The 21809-nt window shown below is 35.2% G+C and overlaps 1 protein-coding gene across 1 annotated transcript in view; it reads right to left on the minus strand.

The window, feature by feature from the left end:
- The window catches only part of LOC113233842 (WW domain-binding protein 11), a 191685-nt gene that overhangs the window by 89304 nt on the left and 80572 nt on the right, over positions 1-21809 (minus strand). Inside the window, exon 3 of the mRNA XM_026469059.1 lies at positions 10118-10148. The gene's annotated coding sequence lies outside the window, so the exon portion shown is untranslated. The remainder of the gene's footprint in view (positions 1-10117; positions 10149-21809) is intronic.

The raw sequence follows: 21809 nt of genomic DNA on the forward strand, positions 1-21809 counted from the left end.
CTAATCTCCAAAAACATACAATTGCGCATTGCCGCAGATAAAGAAATTAACTCTTAATGATTAAACGCCTTACGAACACAAAACATGCGCGGTTATTTCCAATGAATGGCCTAAAGCAGATACAATGTCTGCAATCAACAGCGAACAAAAATTTCAGAAATCATAAATAAGAGGTAGCAAACTACAGCGAGTAATGCGCATCTACGCATACAAAAGGAAGGCAATGATTGTAAACAACATCGCAAATAGAAATCAAAGACAATGCACCTGCATCCCGCACTCTATTCGGCATACAATGTACAATAGGTGGTAACGCACGCGCGGTCTCCCGGAGTATTGGTTTTGCGTGTAGTAGTCTTGGAACCGGTTGAAATGTAATTCTCAATTCTTTGCGATTTACATTCGCTGATCACGAATTCCTTGGAGAGACGTTAGAGCACTGTGTTACACGAAGATGTTTCGTAATGTTTTTCACAAAGTGCTTTTTTATCTCTTGGCTCTTTTGAATTGTCCATCGAGTAATAAAGCTATGAGACAATATCATTAAACTTCAAATATAAAACCCCCATTCAAAACAATGTCAATAAAGCAATCATCATCTGTAAGCTAACAACTCGTCGAAACCTATTAGAATTTAGTGAGCCCAATCATGATAGTTCTATTGCTAACAGTGGTTGAGGGGGTTGAGGACTTGGGTAGTCTATAGACGGATATTATTGTAATGTTATCGAATTTCCATAGTATCTCAAATTTCAAGTCGATGAGACAGGTGGTAATAATATACATATTTATTCATTCAACTGCCTCCGTGGCCGAACGGTTACCTATGCCTGCCTGCCATGCAGAGGTTCCAGGTCCGATTTCCAGACCGGGAGAAATAATTATATGGCCTACATTTATTTCTCTCGTGAGTTTGGGTGTAATTTGTGGTTCTGTGTATGTGTCCATGGCACCCGCAAGACAGGGTTTCCCTAGTACGGGGCTATGTTGAGTGTGTGCGTTATTTATTTTATGACTGAGATCCTTACACTAACTAAGAAAAGAGCTTGTGATCTACAAAGGAGAATCATCCTGATTAAATTAGACTTCAATCAAAAACCTCTTGGAAATCAGTGAGACGTACAGACAGACAGACAGATACATATACAGACAAAGGTTTCAAACCTGTAACCCCTCACTTTTTGCGACAGGGGTTAAATAATCCTTGATTGAATTGTTTCGGTTATACCTAATTATGCATGGTATCTTTTTAGTCAAACTTTCTACCATAGTTTCGTTGTTTAATTAAATATTACTCGTTTCACTAATACAAATATTATATCCAATTAAAATATAAAACTTACAGTACACTTCGAAATAAGCGTCTACCCTGAAGGCGTAGTAAAGTAAACAGCGGAGTCGGTCACTTGCGCAATTAATCTACTGATAGCATCGTTGCTTCACGTTACTATTGAACAGAGCCGGTGTAAGTAAAGTTGTCACTGTTAATTAATAATTATTAGTGCTCTGGTATCAACTCGTATGTATATGATTGGGGGAGAAAGTAAATGTGTAATAAAAGCTACCTGGCACCGTACCAATCGGGGACCGCTTGTAGTACTGTATTCTTTTCCTGAGATGCATTGATCGAGAGATTGATGATTTAGTAGCAGTAGAGCTACATTGGAAAGAGTTCGTCCAAGAAGTACTGCCACCTTATCTCTACCACCAAGCAGTAAAGGGGGTCATTACTGTGTTCCAGTTTTAAAGGGCGGTGGTGAAATTACAGGCACATGGGACTTGTCAGCTAATGTCTCAGGGTGACAGGCGCAGTGACAGTGCCCCTCAGATCTTTGTGATTTAAAGCTTTGAGTGACACTGCAATTGTTATGAATAGACGTATCGTTTACCACCAGGCGCTCGACTTGTTCGTCCTGTCTCTTGGTATAATAAAAACAGATGCACGCAATGGTGATGTTGTGTGTAATGTAATTTACACTTCAGTGGACTTGGCTGATGGGGTTTTTATTGGTTATAAAATTGAAGCCTATTAAGTGTAACCATATTACAATAACCTCAGTTAGACGGATATTAGTTAGACGAACTGTTCTAGTTCTACTTAAAAGAGGAAGCGAGCGATTATGACATGCACAATCAAAATACAGTTATACAACAAATCTGTTGGTACAAGATCATTGCAATCGACCATTTTCTACAATTATTATCAATGGATAAGATCAAGGTAGCAAAACAAATATAGATTCAAAGGAAATAGGCCCTTATCGCCTTCCATAAGGAAGAGTGAACGAATTTAATTGGCATGCACAGATGTATGAAAACAAGAATAGAGCTTTGTTTAAACGTCGATCTTCTTTATGAAGTTTGAAATACAGTACAGTATGATTAGATCTAGGAGGTATACTGAATGTAATCTGGTTGGTATTTTGCTGTGTTTGCGTTGGCAGTTAGTGTCTGATACCATGCGTTACGAAACCCTATGCGTATGAACATAACTCTGGATTATCATACCAGGACTTTCTATTACTGTCCCTTGAGCTACGTCTAAAAGCAGACATAATGTATAAATTGTAGTGGTGCTGTCTAGGAAACTAAGGATTATGTCAATTATTATACTTTATGTATTATTGATATTTGAAATTTATAGGCAACCTAAAGCAGGTCCTGCGATAAAGCCATATACACATTGCAAATGCTCACTATTCAGCTACCGGTCTAGGCCCATTATAGATATTTACACACAGGTTCGGCTTGGCAGCGGAAACTATTAATCGTTACGGGATTGTGCGCGTTCGTTTAAATTCAGTGTGCGGCGTAAATGAGACGGTTAGGACGCAAACTGTGCGTGCGCTGAGTGACGTTAAACTGAGGGGGAAAGGCTGAAAAGGCACTCAGCTTGTTATAACAAATAGTTAGCTTTGTATAATATTGCGAAATAAAAAGCTTTTTGTTGTATCTTATAAACCAATAATTACGTGATGCAAAAAAATTTTAGGTTAACGCACATCTTAATTAGACGTATATCACTTGTTGAAATACCAATGTGGTGCTGGTTAACAACATAAACGAATTATATGGAAATACTAGCCCGTTCTACAAAACGTCGCCTTGCTATGAGTTCTATATGATTTCGCTTTAAAATCTACTTTGCAAGCGCGTGAAATACATAAACAATACAAAAGCTAATTCAAAGTTACAATTCTGATTCGAAAAATAAAATTGTGCGTACTGCCAACATTGTAACTTAATAACATCTAAAGACCGATATGCGATCTCTACCGTCCCTACTGGTACACGAACGACAGATCGATTCAGATAAGTGCGGATAACGTTGCCCACCAACGGCTTTCTATACAGTTTACTGGGCAAGAACCGTGCGTACTTTAAACAAAATTTTATTATATTAATATTAATAAAAGCATCTCCATATTTTGAAATAAAATAGCGTTCATTCGCCTCAACTGTTTGCAATTACCATTAAAATGGATATTTAAATCCCAACTATTCCGTTATATCGCTAATATTTCAAGAGCTCGTCCCAGTTGGCGTCTCGTTTAATTTTTAATCGGCACATTAAGAGTGTCGGTATAGATGCCGAAAGTTAAAATGTTTTTTTAGATTTTTAAGTCCATACTGTTAATTATAACTATTAAAAATCGAGGACGTTGATTCAACTGGCGTAATATAACTAGATCAAAGATCTTTTAAGATAAGTGTTTGATTATTATGTTTTTGTGAACTTGTGAACTCGGGATTTGTAAAGGGCCCCACAAGCTCTTAAAAGGCTTTCTATAACACAATTGTACTAAAATATATACACAGTTAAAACTTTGATTAATAATTGACGTGTAAGCATGAATTTGCCACGACACAGCATTCACTTATATTTTCTATTTGTTTTTAAAATGCTTCAAAGATGTAGAAAGTCGTGTCAAGTGTGTCAAAGTCTTTTTGTTATACATATAAAACCAAGTGACGGGATGAACAAGTCGTGCGCCTTATGATAAGTGACACGCCTATCTATCAAAGGTCTTAGGGGCACTGCCAGTGCACTTGTCACCCTGTTACATAACTCGACAAGTCCCATGTGCCTGTAATTTCACCAGCACCCTTACCCTGCCATCGGAACGCAGTAATGAGAGCATTAGTAGTACTTCCCTGGACGAACTTTTTTACAAGCATTAAAGCACTGCATTAAAATTAATACATAACAAGAGCGGTGGCAGCAAATTCGGGAACCGTTGATTTCTCAGTTCTGAACTCAGTATTTGTGACGGCTTGTAAGTTAATTATTTTTCCGACTGTTTAGTAGCAATATTTCTCATTAACGGCAAAGGAAAATATTTTGATGGAACCTGCTCGTAGAAGAATGTTCGCTTGGAAAACGTGTGAAATCTCCAACTCGTACTAGGCCAGTGTAGCGAACTGTGATCGTAGAGCATGGTATTTAGTAGCAGTAGAGCTCCTTATGAAAGTGTTCGTCCAGGGAAATATTGCCACCTTACCTATTCCTGTCACCAAGCGCTAATGTGACCATTTACTGTGTTCCGATTTGGGAAGGCAAGGGTGGTGGTGAAATTACAGGGATGTGGGACTTGTCAACGTATGTCTCAGGGCGACAGGCGCAGTAGCAGGGCCCATTAGATCTTTGCGATTTAAAGCTCTGAGTCGCACTGCATCACCTGGCACCCGTCATGACCGGTTTCGTCACTTGGTATCAAAAAGAAATAAAATAAAGAAGAATACATTATTTATGCGCATTACCCTTCATTTATAATCGAAAATGCTTGGTCCTTCTTTTGAACCATTCTTCTCTACATATATATTCCGTTTAAATACAATTATGTTACTTTAGATTATTTCTAACCCTATTTATAGCCGCAAAAAGTAGTAAATAAACTATTAACAACAATTGTCGATTTTAGAATTTTTATGACAATAAAGGGTTTTATTGCAATGTTGGACCTATATGCACTTTATGAAATTTGCTGTAATAATAAACGATCCTTATTACCGTCATAATGTATATAAATAATATTTATTATAGTTGGTGGCGCTTGGACAATGAACCTTATCGGGTTTCTGGAACATCTGCAATAACATTCAATAGATGGAGTACTCAAAAGAGTTATTCACTCGATAAAGAATTTGTTTTTATTTCAACTGTACACAAATAGTCTAGCCTAAAAAGAAAAAGGGATGTATTAAGTCGTGATAATATTTCATTTTATAGAGTATATTATAGGTTTGTATTTCACGAGTACATACAACAAACATACAACTAACTGCGATCTTCTCCCTACATGTCGTTGCTGAATTTTCCGTTAGTTTAAAGTATGAGATAAAAACAAAGCAAGCAGACTGCACTTGTGAATCTGGGCGGGAAGTGCTACTGGCGTTCAGCAGCTCGGCAAAATTAAAATCCCATCTCCCATGGTGCTCCCATGGTGGAGACCAAAACTCCTCAGTATCATATACACACATACGCGCACACAGCAACACACGTACAAGTACACGCCCGCACGCACGTACCCACACACATTTGTTTTCTATTACAGTGTTTTAATTTCTTTTTATTTTTTTAACTTCCTTTTTGTTATATTAACTGTGACCATGCTGAGGTCCCGGATCAGATTCCCGGGCCGGGAGAAATATTTGTATAGCCTACATTATTTATCTCGTGAATTTGGGTGTAATTTGTGATTGTCTATGTGTGTGTCCATGGCACCTGCGACACAGGGTTTCCCTGGTGTGGGGCTATATATGTGTGCGTTATTATTATTATTTTCTTTGGCTTTTAATCCTATGTCGTTTAGGTAAAAAATCATTGCTTGTGATCGAGTATTGGAGACCAGGAAACTCACAGCACAGGCCTAACCTTTATTCATAACTGTTGTACTACCTATATCAGAGACAATAAATTATTATCGTTTATTATTATAAGTTATTATATTCCATCGAGTGAGCTATTTCCTGCATGCCACATTAAAAGTTTAAAAAAATCTGCTGCTATCTATATAGGTACCATCATCACGGCCACCAGAATTAACCAATGTCAATTTAGTAACGGCTCTCGCAACGCTGCACCTAATTACAGGTTAGAACAAAACGATTGAGGAACCCGTCTTATAACGATCTTACATCATCGCACACGCACTTGTTTTGATAGACAGTCGTATTAAAAAAAACTTTGACTGATGTATCCAGCTCATTTATCAGAATTAAAAGTGGTTACACGCCTCTTTGCATGGCCATCGCATTAGTTTGTATACCGTTAGCCATTTGCCACAGGGTATGAGTCCAAAACTACAGCATTTCACAAGTACGACGTCTCGCACTTTCTTCATACTTTCCACGAAATAACGTGCCTTCGCGAAAGGCATAACTGGCTGAGGTAATATTGATATTCTTCCCGTGGAGTGTTATTAAGAAGAAGGTTGTTACGATAACAAGTAGATATAATATGGATCAAATCTGTTTAATAGTGACAGAGTGATGATAAGTTTATTGTTTACGAGAGCATAATGGCGTCAATCAGATCAGTTCCGAAGGAGGCACACATCAAGTCATTATAAACACAAAATAACTAGTAAGAAAAGTTTGATTCGCTTGGATTCAAGTGGTTTTTAAGTATATTACTTAAATGGAATTCTAATAGAAGTAGAGCTCGTTGTGAAAAAGTTTGTACGAAGTAAATACTGCCACATTACCTATTTCTGCCGCCAAGCAATATGAGTATTAGTGCGTTCCAGTTTTGAAGGACCAGGGTGCTGGTGAACTCACAGGCACATGGCACTTGTCAACTTATGTCTCAGGGTGACGGACGCAGTGGAAGTGCGCCTCAGCTCTCAACTAATATGGACAGGAGTATCGCTTACCATAAGTTCGTGCCGTTACTTAGTATCATAAAAAAACTTCGTCATATAGTTCAATGGACCGCTCTATGGATTTAACGAACTTAATTAGCGAAAATGTCCATATTCAGAAATAAAAATATTAGAAAGTATTTATATTATTAAGACTGAACTTTAAACTTTATAGACGTATAAAATAACAATTATGGATATGCAAGGTATAAAAATAAACATATTTATTTTTAATTAACATTTTCAACTTTCCATGCATATCCGTCGCAGCTGCAATATAAACTCTATGAGAAGTTAATGTTTTTTAATTTCCGAATGATGTTGTTTAATGAACCTTTTATATTCTAAAGTACATAGAGACAAGACAATTCAAACAATAATAAGCAACTTTATTTACGAAGCGCAGTGACCGAAGCTTTCTTAGCATGGCAAGTTGCACAATCTACGAACGAAATTACTCGATCGTTCTCCAACCAATACGCATGAAATTTTAAAGTAGATAAAAGATACAATTCTGCAGGTCGTAACAAAACCAAAAATTTTAAAATTCGGTCTGTGACCTGAACTAATTCAGACTGTAGCCTAGCCTTTGCGAAAATATGAGAATATAGAGAGCTTGAATCACAAGATTTATTATTATTAAAATTTTATAAAAAAAAAGGCACAATTATTGTAAAACACTTCCTATAAAAGTAACTAACAGAATATTCACCCCAAAATGGTCGGTATAATTATATAATTTTAAAAGTGGTCGACGTGAAGTTTAACAAGATGAAGGTGATTTATTTATTTTATTTATGAGAACGGTCCTCTCGTTTCAAGAACTTTGATCGTAGTACGACGGTTAGAACAAACGTAAGGATAGTGTAGGAAAAAAATTTCGAGGACGATTCAAAATTTCAAAAATAAGTGGCCAGGAACCAGAAAAGAGCATAATAAAAAATGGGATGGCGTGTTAGATTTATGGAAAAGAAGTTTAATTGTAAAATTATGTGAAAGTATCAAAAAAGAAAAATAAGAAATAAAAACTGATGCGGCTTCGGTAGGGAATCGATATTATTACACAAATACTTGTTAACAGCTCTTCCTTTATGTTTGCACTCTTACTTAACGATATGACTATAAAACGATCAAATTAACAACACGCATCTAAGATAATATCTCAGATGAAAGAAAAGAGCAATTTTGTGCAGTGAATCGTACAAGTTATACACAGTCAATCAATAGAGTCGTGTTTATGTAACAATACGAAAGTTCGATTTCCTATGTGCAATTAGCGAACTATCAATCAGTTTAAGCGAATCTTTTCAAACTAATTCCGTTTGACGCTCTCACATTGATTTTGTTTGTGTAAAAAGACGACAATGACGATGTAGAGATGGTGTTAATGGATAGTATGTGGTTAAACATTTCTACATCATCACTTATTATATCTACAACATATTAGCAATAAAAGAAATTTGCCATCAGTGGTGATAAGCTGTTTGAAAGTGTACAGGACACTAGTCGACGCATAATGTACAAATACCGGCAGATCAGACAGTCACCTTCGGTTCGGGCTTTCAGATGTGCCGTTTTGAAGACTTGGGGTTGTTGAAACTCTTTATGTATATGGCTTACAAAATATTTGTTCACGCTTGAAATATTTATTTTCAGTTTTATTTTGTACATTTATTTTATTATATATTTGATATGTATTAGTAATTTATTTATTATTTATGTATTCGTATGCGTATTTGACATAAGTAATTTATCTGTGTAATTATTGAGTATGTAGCATTAATTTTTATGCTTATTTTTTATTAGCCAAGCCTGGAACCAACTTTCTTCTCAGATATTCAAAGTTTAGTTAGTAGTTTGTATACTAACAATTTAAATAGTCATATCGAGTTCTCAAGTTTTCGCTATTGATGAACATAGGAAATGAAACAATTTTTCGGATCTACGAACGTTTCGGACCCTTTACAGGTCTCGTGGTCACAACAGACTCACCATGGAACCTATAAAGCGCTCGAAACTTTAGTTTGTTTGAAAAATCAAATATATGCGATTTAAATTCGAAAAATACTATCATTTCCTAACTAAACAGGCGTTTACATACGTATACAGGGTAATTGGTAAATTACTAACAATTTCACAAAACTATAATAAATAAATAAACCATTTATTGTCTCCACAAACTTTATTACTAACATTATAAACAACAACTTTTGTTCCATAACTTTTTATAAAACATGCTAAATTCACAAAAAATGAACGTTTAAGTTTTTGTATTACTATCTCATAAAGTGTAGATCTGTATATGGTAGTAAGTTGTTAGTAAGTTCAAACGTGCAAGCGTCCACTCGCGCTCCTGCGATTGCACAATTATCTTATATCTTATTGTTTCTCTCACAAAGTCTTAGTATAAATACAAAAACAGTGCTTAATTATCTAAATAGTACAATATTTAAGTCTGTGTGAAAGACTGGCATCCGTACTAGGAGACCTGTATTACAGATCACCAGCCCCTCCACACTCCGGACCAAAAGCAAGTACATTTTTTAATTATTACTGTTTTGGTCGATATATTGAAATATTTTTATTTTTTTAAGAAGGTAAAAATGTGAGAAATTATTAATAACATGGAACGATAGTTATCTTTCATTATGATAGTAATAATAATAATAACGTACACACTCATAGCCCCGCACTAGGGAGACCCTGTGTCGCGAGTGCCATGGACACACACATAGACAACCACAAATGACACCCAAACTCGTGAGAGAAATAAATGTAGGCCATACAAATATTTCTCCCGACTCGGGAACCGAACCGAAGACCTCTTGCGTGGCAGTCCAGCATGATAACCGTTCGGCCACTGAGGCAATTTAATAGGAATACAGTCCTGTGAAGTCGTATTTTTTTAAATACCCTGTAAACACAGATTGGTTGTTGAAACTTATATTATGATTCTCTCAGCTCCGCTTTGATAAGTAATGAGCGTTTCATAATATACCCCGCGTTGTAATAACGGTTGAAGCCACCTAAATCTTGAACATTGTGAGGTAGTGTTACTATATGTGCTTTGTCGCTCATGAGCGGAATTCATTTCTGACACTCAAGAAAACAATGTTAATAGGTCCAGCACACTTATTTCTTTACGAGCACGCTGAACTCCTGTTCATACACTTCTATGTAAATTTAGAAAATCCCGTTTTGACAAAGTGGTGCGCACTGGGTAAGTAGATAATAAAATAAAAGTCTCTACTCACTGACGGTTCCCACCTCGGCCGATAGCAAGATCTGAAACAGATAATATCACTTAACAATGGCCTATTAGCTACGAACCGAATAATTCGGGTAATCAGATACATGGAAACGAGGGTAACTTTCCAAGACACCTGATAACTGAGGGCTATAAATTTGGAGGTATTCTTTTTAAACACTTGTCATAATTCAGATCTTTCACGGTCACACCTGAAAATGGCAATATTTTAGAAGAGAGGATTAATATTGAGAGAGAAAGATTAGGAAGAGAAAATACTACAAACGAAATTTGTCGATAACTTTGTATGTTTAAATAGGAGAGTTAAAAAAATTATATATATACAACAGTTCTTTCTTATTCAAAGCTGCAAAGTTATTGTTTGACGCGAGTGATTATATTGAAACCTGAGCAAGCGAGGGTTGCGAGAATTTCAAGCCACGAGACGCAAAACAACTTTGCTACCGAGCGAAATACAACTTTCCACCTCCCTATAGCAAGAAAAATGGTAGATGAGAGAAAAACAGTTGAAGTATAACAAATTATGTGTTTATATATTATGTTTGTTAAAACTAATACAAATTACAAGTATAAATTAGTTAAAAAAAAATAGTTATCCTTGTTAATTTAAGGTCAACAATAATAAGAATAAAATATACCAACGAATTTATATTACATACTTAGAATAATAACGCATAGAAACCTAGTCCGCACACGCTAAGTGAGGCAAATTGAAGCGCGCCCAAAGGGCCTACACGAGCGGGCGGGCCTTCAGTGCTCAAGGTCAACTTGCACCGCGAACAGATCAAGAATTTTAGCTAAAAATGACGAAGTGTGCGGTAAATGAGTGTAAAAATACGTCAGACAAACATAAAATAGATACTAACATCACATTCCACAAGGAAGTAACGCGTTTCAACTTGTATTTTTATATAAATATTCACTAAAACCGAAAATGAACCTACTACTAAAAATAGCCTACATGAATTTGATTTTTGCCTCACTTGTATTATTATTCTAAGATTACATAAATATTATTCGACAAATCACGTAGTTGAACGTGTCATTATTATTTTTTTCATCGAAAGAAAAAGTTAGGTGCACCACAGTCCATCCTCAAATTCAAGTTTCAAAAACCTTTTGCGCGCAGATTTCTAATGAGAAGGAAAACCTCTTCGAGCTAGTAATTTGAAAAATTAGTTTAATGTAGTTCGTATTATTAAATTAGTTCGTATGATACTAACTACCGAGTTGGCGTCATAATGGGTGTCTATTAGAGAAAAGACAGGGAGATCAAGAAATAGAGAAATAATAACGATTATCTAGTACACACCAACAAAATAATTTTGGTAGCAAATTATTAAATTTTACTTATAAATTCTAGGGTACTTTAAGGTTCAATAAAAACTTTTTTCGGAATTTATTTTCAACTCTTCATTTAGAACTTCTTACTAAGCAACTGACGTCACTTTAAAAAAATTAGCGCGTAAAAAAAATAGAGATGAAAAAGTTATGTGAGGTTCGATTTTTTGAAAACGAAATTACGAGTATTCCGTTTCTCTTCTGGAAACAGAATGTCAAAACTTGTCAAATTACAATACAAACTATATCACACCCCGTATTCACCAAATTTGGCCCCATTTGACTTTTTATCTGATTTTTATCGATTTGCATCAAATGAGGATATGAGAGTTGAAATAGAGGTTTATTTTTCTGTTTGAAATTTCTTTCTGCCGCCAAGCAAGTAATGTGAGCATTACTGCGTTCCGATTTCAAAGGGTTAGGGTGATGGTGAAATTACAGGCACTTGGGGTTCATCAACTTATGTGTCAGGGTGACGTGCGCAGTGTCAATGCCCTTAAAATCTTTGCAATTTAAAGCTCTGAGTGGCACTGCAACTGTTATGAATAGGCGTGTCTGTTACCACCAGGCGCACGACTTGTTCGTCCCGTCGTATGGTATTACAAATAAAAATTGCAGGCTATTTCCGAGCTCCGCTATCGCTTAAGCTCCAACAATCGCTATTTTTACAGCCCTGCAGGCAGTTACGCTTAAAAAATTCCATAATGTGAGAAAACATTTTGTTTCATGCACAACAAAATATTTTGTGCGAATAAACGTGCTTGTTTGAGACACCATTGTCTTGACGTACGTTTAAGACTTGTCTACTGACGTTCACGTCTTAATTATGATCATTAAAATATAACCATATTTCATGATCTCTTTAATGGTAGTGTCTAATTACTTCTTCCTCGTTTAATCTGGGTTTCGCTTTTTTTAAATAAAATTTCTAGTAATTATAAGCTTCAATTAAGTCTAAGAAGATTTTTAATTAGCAATTTTTTTAAATATCACAGTGTAGCATCATATTTCACGTATAAATTTTACATATCTGCATGGTTTATAGATTGGTTATTATTCAATAAAAGATAATCACGCTACCCACTGCCATGAAGCTTAAGCGTACGTACATTCATTTATATTATTCTATAATTAAAACAATCTCATATAGCCCTGTGGTGTAATATGGCCGCATCTGCAACATGACAACTTTTCTGGAGACGCTTTAAATGTTATACGAACGAAATTAGTCGATAACTTTTTTAACCTTGAGAGACACAGACCCGACACTTTATTTCAGAATTTATTTTTTCACAAACGAAACTAAAGCCATTTGGAAAATGTATGCCGTATATTATACGTGTTCTACTTAGTTTAGTTGTATATGTGAAGCACCTATTGAATACAGTGGTTTCCTTGTAAAATTTCGGGGTGAGTTTGTGTTTGTTTCTATCACCGTATCGTCGGTGTACATCATTAATTTTACCATTAATTATATTTTTTTCTAAATGATTGATTCAATACTTTCGCTGTTATGCGGAATTAACCAAAGCCATTTGAGGTAGCATAAACTCTTAAATAGGAGAGTTATAAAATTTCACAGATACATAATATGTTTGATGTAGCTCGTATTATTTTTATGGCTTTCATGTCATGAAACCACTTTTGACGTAGGCAAGAAAAAATAGATAGGCCGTCCGGGCTCAACAAGCTCTTTGATTTTTTTGGGTGTATTCTAAAACCAGCCTTCTAATATCAAGTTTTTAGGTTTTGGCGATTGTTATAGATAGGAAATGAAACTATTTTCTCGAATTAAATCCCGTAATATTTGTTTTTCTAAACAAACCAACGTTTCGGGCCCTTTACAGGTCCCATGGCCACAGATAACTATGTATCTAGTCAGCTTTAAATTTTTGGCCTCTTATATCTTTTCTACCCAACTATTCCACATGAATTTCTCCACATTATTTAAGTACTTCTGAATATGATTCAACAGAAGGGATGCAAGAACCATTTAAGATACGAGTCAAGTAAGTAGAGTCGCCTGCGGCTTGGTCTTCAATTGCCTGTTTCTTGTTCTTTGCAAGAATGTCGATACTATTATCACACAGTGAATTTCTAAACAGGTAGAATATTTAACCTTAATGCTCCTTTACCTTAACATTAAGTTAGTAATATTTAGTAGCAATAGAGCTGCTTGTGAAAGAGTTCGTCCAGTGAAGTACCTTACCTATTTCTGCCTTCCTTCAAGCAGTAATGTGAGCATTACTGCGTTTCGGTTTCGAAGGGTAATGGGTGACGGGCACACTTGTAGTGCTCATTAGATCTTTGCGATTTAAAGCACAGAGTGCCATTGCAACTGCTGTAGATAGGCGTGTCACTTACGACCAAGCGCACGATTTGGTTGGCCTGCAAGTGGTATCATAAAAAAAACCATCGTATAGGCAACTCTAACAATAATCATAAAGTTCACGCTAGTACGTAGATCATACCAACACAATAAAACAAAACATTGTAAAATTCGCGCATGTGCTTACGTAGTGTTACTTTGGTGCCATTTTATTACTGAATCTACTACCAGCCGGAAATCACCTCCCATAGAGATTGATATCGAATACATCCATTTGTAAAAATAATACAAACCGCTACAAACAACCAATTAACACCTTCTAACCAATGTTTGAAAAACTCGAACAGTAATCGCGTTAAGTTGATTTATTGGACACAAAGTACCTCCATCCAAAGTTCGATTAATGCTTTAACAACTTAATAAATACCTGACATATCTATGCAACCCATCTGTTCACAAGTGGTTTTGACTAAAATAATATATATACATAATATGCTTTCCTCCTCTCAGCCTTGTTATATTTTATAACTAGGGTGTACCATATTTATGATAAGTTGATAAAGTACTAGACGTAAATGTTTTTATTAAGCATAAAAAGTAGACATGAATTTGAACAGTTTGGAAATTGATAGATCAATTTGAACAGAATATAAATTACTTCAAGAATAGAATACTTACATGTATTTAGAAATGGATGGTAATAAAAGACGACTGAGCACTGACCAGAGCAGATACCAGTTTAAAAAAGCACTGGTTCATCCTATTTACAAGGCGGTTGATAGAAGCAAAGTAAACAATTACAAGCCAATCTCGGTCTTACCTACTTTGTCCAAGGTTCTTGAGCGAATTCTCAACAACAGACATTTTCTAGAATCTCGTAACATATAGTCTGTTAATTAGTATGGTTTCAGGAGGGGTAGGTCTACGGCTAGGTAGGATTACGCATTTAGATGAACGAGTTAAATGTGTCGGAATATTTTTGGACTGGGCCAAAGCTTTCGATACGGTGTCAATCCCTCTCCTTCTGCTTAAGCTTCAGGCTTTGAGTATCAGAGGACAACAGCTAAGTATGTTTCAGAGCTACCTAAAAGGGAGATCCTAGTGCGTAAAAATTGGCTCTTATGTAAGTAGTCACCAACCAATTACCATAAGAGTTCCCCAGGGCAGCATTCTAGGTCCTAGACTATTCTTCACATACATAAATAGCCTATGCAATCTAAAAGTTAATAATTGTAATATTCTCTCATAGGCAGATGATACGGCTTTAATTTTTACAGGAATAAATTGGGACGAAATCTATCGGTCTGCACAGTCTGGATTTAATATTGTCAGGAAACCGCTGGATAACAATCTACTTATGCTAAATATAGAGAAGACAAAAGTTGTACCTTTTTCCACCCGTAACTGGGCTATTCCTGTAGAATAGCCCAGTTACGGATGGAAAAAGGTATAACTTTTGTCTCTCTTTCCCCACTTTTTGGCAAATATTTTCACATGGCAATTATATGTAGTGTGTACCATCGATACGATAAAAGGAAGAGTGGGGATACGAAAGCTTCATATCGACGATAGTTTTGATAAATGGATAGAGCATTCCACAACCACTGACTTACATTTTTGACGTTATACGTAGGGCGCAATATAAGTTTCCGGAACTGGCCACAAACAATACATAAACAATACTTACATAATAATACTTACATAAACAATATTTAAAAAGTAATTACAACATTTGAAAATGGAACTCTTTGGCTGTAGAATACAGTTTGTTTCATCTGTTGTTTTTACATTGTGGCGTCATTTTAGAAATTGGTAGTCTACTTCACCATGGATTTAACTCGTGAAAATTTTCGTAGTATGATTTTCTACGACTTTGAGTGTAATTTAACAGCTCAGCGGAGCTTCGCTCGGCTTCAAACTGCTTTTGGCGATGAAGCACTGAAAAAGTGAAGAACTGTACTCTCGGTGGATCCTACACAATTTGACTGAGGCTCAAAAAACGGATCGCGTCACATGGTGCAATGCCATGCTTACCAGATTCAACGAAGGGGCGTCAAATTTGGTGTGGAACATAATAATAGGTGACGAAACATGGATTTATAGTTACGATCCCAAAACAAAGCAGTAATCGAGCGTATGGGTCTTTCGAGATGAGCTGAAACCAACCAAAGTGGCGCGCATGGGAAGTGCCTCTAAGCGGATGATAGCTTCCTTTTTTAATAAAACTGGACACGTGGTTACTGTTGTTTTGGAGAATCGTGTACCGTGAATAGTGATTGGTACACGACTATTTGTTTACCGGAAGTTATTGACAAACTCCGTAAAAATAACCATAAACCCCGTATCATCTTGCACCACGATAATGCCAGTTCTCACACGGTCAGACAGACAAATGATTTTTTGACGGTGAACAACGTTGACCTTATGAGCCATCCCGCGTACAGTCCCGACCTGGCACACTGGCACTGTGACTTTTATTTATTTCCAAAAATTAAGAACCAGTTACGCGGTTAACGATTTTCATCACCTCACGAGGCTGTCGTAGAATATGAAAAATATGTTTCAGAGATTGTCACGGAGGAGTGGCATAAATGTTATCAAAATTGGTTCATTCGTATGAAAAAGTGCATTAATGCTAACGGAGAATATTTTGAGAAACAATAAATTCAAATCTGACCATTTATAGTATTTTTTCTTATTCATTCCGGAAACTTATAGTGCGCCTCACGTATTTACGACATGTTGTTAAATATATTTTCAGCGCGTTCACGTAACTTGATTAAGGCTATAAAAATGTTAGTCATCTACAGTACATTACCACTTTTCCAACAAGCTTTCGGACGCATATTCTGACATTAACCAATCATTTATTATTTATGCTGATAATAAAATAACAAAAGGTATGCCAGTACTTACACCTTTAACGAGCGGAAAGATTAGATTCTCACGAGTATTGTGTACACACTCTTAAATTACTACACAAATTTTAAAAAAGGTTCTATTTCTGATTTGGCAGTATTGGTTTTTGTTTCATTGAACAACACGGATGTAGAAAAGAGTAGCTATATTCCGGAAACTTTGTTTTTGTGGTTGTCTCAGGGGTATTTACATAGCTGCCTACTTACTTATTTACATAGTGATATTTACATCTAATGTCGCAAATTGACACATTTCTTCCCTTTTTGTTTTTAAACAAAGATAAACCCAAAAATGTATGTTTCCTTAATGATACACAAATTTCAACTTTTTGTTGTTCTGATCACAAAAGCAAAGTTATGTTAAAACCAATTAAAAAATGATATTTATAACCCAGAAACAAAAAAACGTATTACGTGGTATACGTGGTAGCCTAACATTTCAGGTGCACAAATATCAGTTTTTTTTAAAACTATGATGCAAAAGTAACGTATCTATAAACTCATATTATCATGTTAAATCGAGACAGGTACAATGAACGAGCGTTAGTTTAGGCAATAGTTAAAATTACTTCGGAAATAACTTAACGAGGAGATAATTGGATCGGAAGTTAGAAAATTACTATTGTTAAGACTGGTTTTCTTTTATACGTTATTCAATAAATTATTAGACTTTTTGTGCTGTTAGCATCCGATGTATATAACTTCTGAAACGACCATCGCACAGCTGTGTTGAACATTGTACCTCACGATATACATACCGTAAGGTATTATGAACATACACGTAGCGTTCATTTACAGTTTCAAAAGTAACCGCTTTGTATAGCTAGAGTAAGACATCTCTAGTTCTGTGAACGCGATTCGTGTTAACAAAAGTTACCACAATTGTATTTGGTACTGTTGTAGGGTAGATGTGATAGTACTATTGTCTCATAGTACGTCTGTACTGCTTCTGGAATTTAATATAAAAGTTGTATCTTTATGTACATCGTATGTATGAACTGTGGTATCACAGCCGCGTTGCAAGCTTAAGGCCGCTCGTTAACTTTACACAATATTGAAAAGGTTTACGGGAAGATGAAAGAATAAAAAAGAATATATATTCGTCAAGAAAATGTATTCTGTCTTACGTCATCATCAGCCAATATGGAATTGCATAATTTGATTCCGCTTTCCCCTTTTCATCATCGGGGAACTAGACGTGAGGTGGGGTATTTTTATATATATTTATATTATTATTATTTACCGTGCAAAATGTGGAAAGTTATAGAAAAAAATCATGTGAAGCTACTAGCTGAAATTTTGACTCGCACCTAATTTAGTGGATAACCAACTTTGTGTACTACTGGATGCTGACGGTATAAATGACGAGCGGTTAGGGAGTGGAATCCCGAGCCTGTGGACTTCTTCCCTGAACGCCAGGCGAGAGTGAATATGCATTATTTAGGTGTGCATGCTACATCGACGACTTCTTCGTCACTTTTCATCAGGTGAGATGGAGGTCAAATGTGCACTTATTTCTTTTTAAAAAACAAAAAAAAATGTGATCCACTGTCGGACATATGCCTCCCCCAATGTGTGCCTTATCGTCCGATTCTCAGCTAGGCGCATCTTGTTATAAACGTGTCCCATGGCTATGCTACACTGAGGGAAACTACTTTTAATATTGTAGATAGGATAGGGTATTCTGCTTCATGAAGATATTATTCTATTTTTAAAAGTACTTAATACTTTATTCTAAGACTTAGAAAGATGCTAGCCAATTTTGTTACAAAACGACACCTGTATTTTTATAACAACCAGCATTTTATAACATCAGGCTAAAAGCCAAATACGCGGTTGGAGTACCGCCACAACGTGAATTTTAATTCGTTTGTGGTGAGAGTGCTGACCGAACATCTGTCGACCTTCGTGAAGGAAGAGTATTGGCCGAAGGGTGTCATATATCGGCGATTCCGCGGCCGGTTACCTGACACCAGATCGCGCCACATGTCGCTGACAAGTGCAATACGTATAGATTAGTTATTTAGTTTATTTTATTGTTATATTATATTGTATGTATGTTAGTCCTTAAGGTATATGTATATTATATGGGTCCTGTGGCCTGAAATAAATGTCTAAATAAATAAAAAATAAAATAAAATAAATAACGCTACCGAAAGGGTCAATTATAAGGATTAATTCCTTTTAAGTAACATAGTATTTTAAACTAAAGGAACACCACTATATCCAGAGGAACAACAATGTCCTACTCTAATAACACAGCCTAACCAAATACCACTAATAATATGTGACCTACCGATTGAAAAATAAAAACTTACCACACATCAAAATCAAAATACCATTGAATACATTAAAGAAAGAAATAAAGAAAGGATAAGTAGGTACGCAGCTGGTGTTTCTATTATTAAACGCAAAATAGTTAAGTAGCAAACATTTGACGCTTAAACATTCAAGAAAATGTGGTCTAGTGACGAGCGCGGCATACCAATAACAATATTTGTGCCACAAACTGTTACAATCCAACAGAACATTGACACAGTATGTCGTGTAAATACTGTTGCTAACTGCGACTAAAACAAAAAGTGCATGCAACAGCTTACGATGGGATGCGCCTCATTTATGTGAAAATCAAATAAACTAATTTAGATATATAACGCTCATTTATTATAATTTTCCTTTGGAACTTAATTTGCTATAAATGAATGAATGAAATATTCTTTACTGCACATTAGAATTACAATGACAACATAGAGCAGTGATGTAAGTATCATAGAGTAAGCCAATGTACAACAGGCGGCCTTATCGCTAAGTAGCAATTTCATTCAAGCAACCTTACAATAGAAATTTAAAAGTTGGAAAGGGGGGTGCAGCCAAAGAATATCTTGTAATGAAAGCGTTTTAAATAAATACACCACTCATCAATAAAGTCAGTATATGTAATAATAAATACATAAATATTATTAAATAGTAATAAATCTCACATTTTATAAGAACATTTTATTATAACAGTCATTTTATATCATTAATTCAGAGAATTTTTACTATATATTTACCATCACCTATTAAGAGGGAGCATGCCAAAAAAGATTTGACGTTGGCTCCGCCCAAATTTGTGAAACAAATGTATGCCTGAAGTTCGCGTGACATGCGACGGGAGATGTTGAATTTTGCGCATTAAAAGTACCAAATTCGTTTTCAAATTCAAATTCAAAATAATCTTTATTTCATAGGCAAGCATTGTTACATTTTTAGCGGAATAACTCTAAAACTAAAGGGATTAAAAAAAATCCGTAGTGACAGTTGTCGATCATGCATAAATATAATTAATTATCTAATTTTTGTCCTAATAACCTGTAGCATTTTGAGGAGAAATCGAAAAAATGTGAAAATTAGAGGTCATTTCGTGATTTTTATCTATCGAGAAAACTTTATTATTTTATTTTTCTGATTAATGTCTATGCTTGAATATATCGTGTAGTTACTCATACAATATTTTATTTTTAACTTTAAAGTGGATATACCCCTCTAAAATCAAATCGAAGATTAGGAATTTTTCCTCTGCTCCCTCTTAAGTGTACCCCTCCTTTATTAGGTTAGGTTAGTACATGAAATAGCAGAACCGAATTTGTTTGCGTTTCTGAACATGTTGTAGGTCGAATTAATTTATTTATAATCTATCGAGTTCCTAGGTTTTCGCGATTGTTACACATAGGAAATCAATTAAACATAGAAAGTCAACCGTGACCATGTGACCGGTAAAGGGTCCGAAACGTCGGTTTGTGTGAAAAAAAGAAATATATGTATATAATAAATATATAACTATTTAGTTATGTAACTGAGGTTTAAGATTGTGTAAGTTTACTTTAAACTTTCATTATATTAAGTGAATTGTTATGTAAAAAAGTTTATAATTAAATTTTAATTTTTTTTTAAATTTAATTTAAAGTTTATATTTAACAAAATTATAGTAAATGAGCGTTAGATTTACTTAACACGGCATACTATGAAATAAAAATAAAAATAAAACGCTTTTACTGTAATGTGGTATTGCATCCATAGCTGTATATTATAGCGGAAAGAGAAATGAAAAAAAAAACTAAAATATACCAGCTTTCATTCCTACACAAAATATTCAGTTACCGGAAATATACATTATAACATATATTATGTAAACTGTTTGTTACCATGACATATGGGCATATGTATCGTACGAACTGAAAGAACTCAAAAATTCCTGCCACCGCTTGAAGGGATGCTGAATGTAGTAAAGGCCCTGAAGACTCAAAAAAAACTAAGAACAGCATGGTGTTATTTTTCTTCTTTGTACACAAGTAATGGTATTAGAGTTTCTACAGGAAATCCTTGCCAAATACAAATTAACTCATTAATCATCCTCGGGCTAGATCTAAGTAAGCTAGTGATGTGCCTCGGCACTAGCATACATAATAAATTATGTACTCAGGTTCTCGTAGTTACTGGTTATTCCTTGTTTAAAAAATAATTTTGTTTAAAATATATTGAAGTATTTATCTGGAAATTTTGAATAGTCTTCCATTTTTCATTTTATTTCCTCTAATAATAAAGGTATAGGTAAAGGCTCAGGCGCACGAGCATGTAGTTATATTTCGCAGATTCTTATGAAAAAGAAGTTGTATCGGTTAAAGTTAGTACTATTGACTTAAGGGTGCGGACAAACCTGGCTCGCGAGCTGCACTTAATTGGACGCCTGCAAAGCACACGCAGCGCATATGCAGCGCATTCACCAGATCTGTACGCACCCTAAAACGTTATCATTTAAATTACTATAAAGTTTTGTATTTATCTAGTAACAGTTTTGCCACCACTAGTTAGTAATAAAGTTTCATTACATAGAAAAACAGCTCAAAGAGTTCATATTCCTTTTATGAACTTTGAATGATGTATCCGGTGACGCTTGCAAACTTAACACTGATTAGTGAAAGTTATTCTCACGACTAATCGTTTGTGTTCACTTAATTCTTTTGAAATTTTTACGTCAATGTGTTTAAGCGATGACAAGAGAATGCTTCGATTGTTTGGCATATACAAATGATGTATGTAGGTAAGGTAAC

Source organism: Hyposmocoma kahamanoa, unplaced genomic scaffold (genome assembly GCF_003589595.1).
Source record: "Hyposmocoma kahamanoa isolate Upper Pololo Valley unplaced genomic scaffold, ASM358959v1 80, whole genome shotgun sequence".
Lineage (NCBI taxonomy): Eukaryota > Metazoa > Arthropoda > Insecta > Lepidoptera > Cosmopterigidae > Hyposmocoma > Hyposmocoma kahamanoa.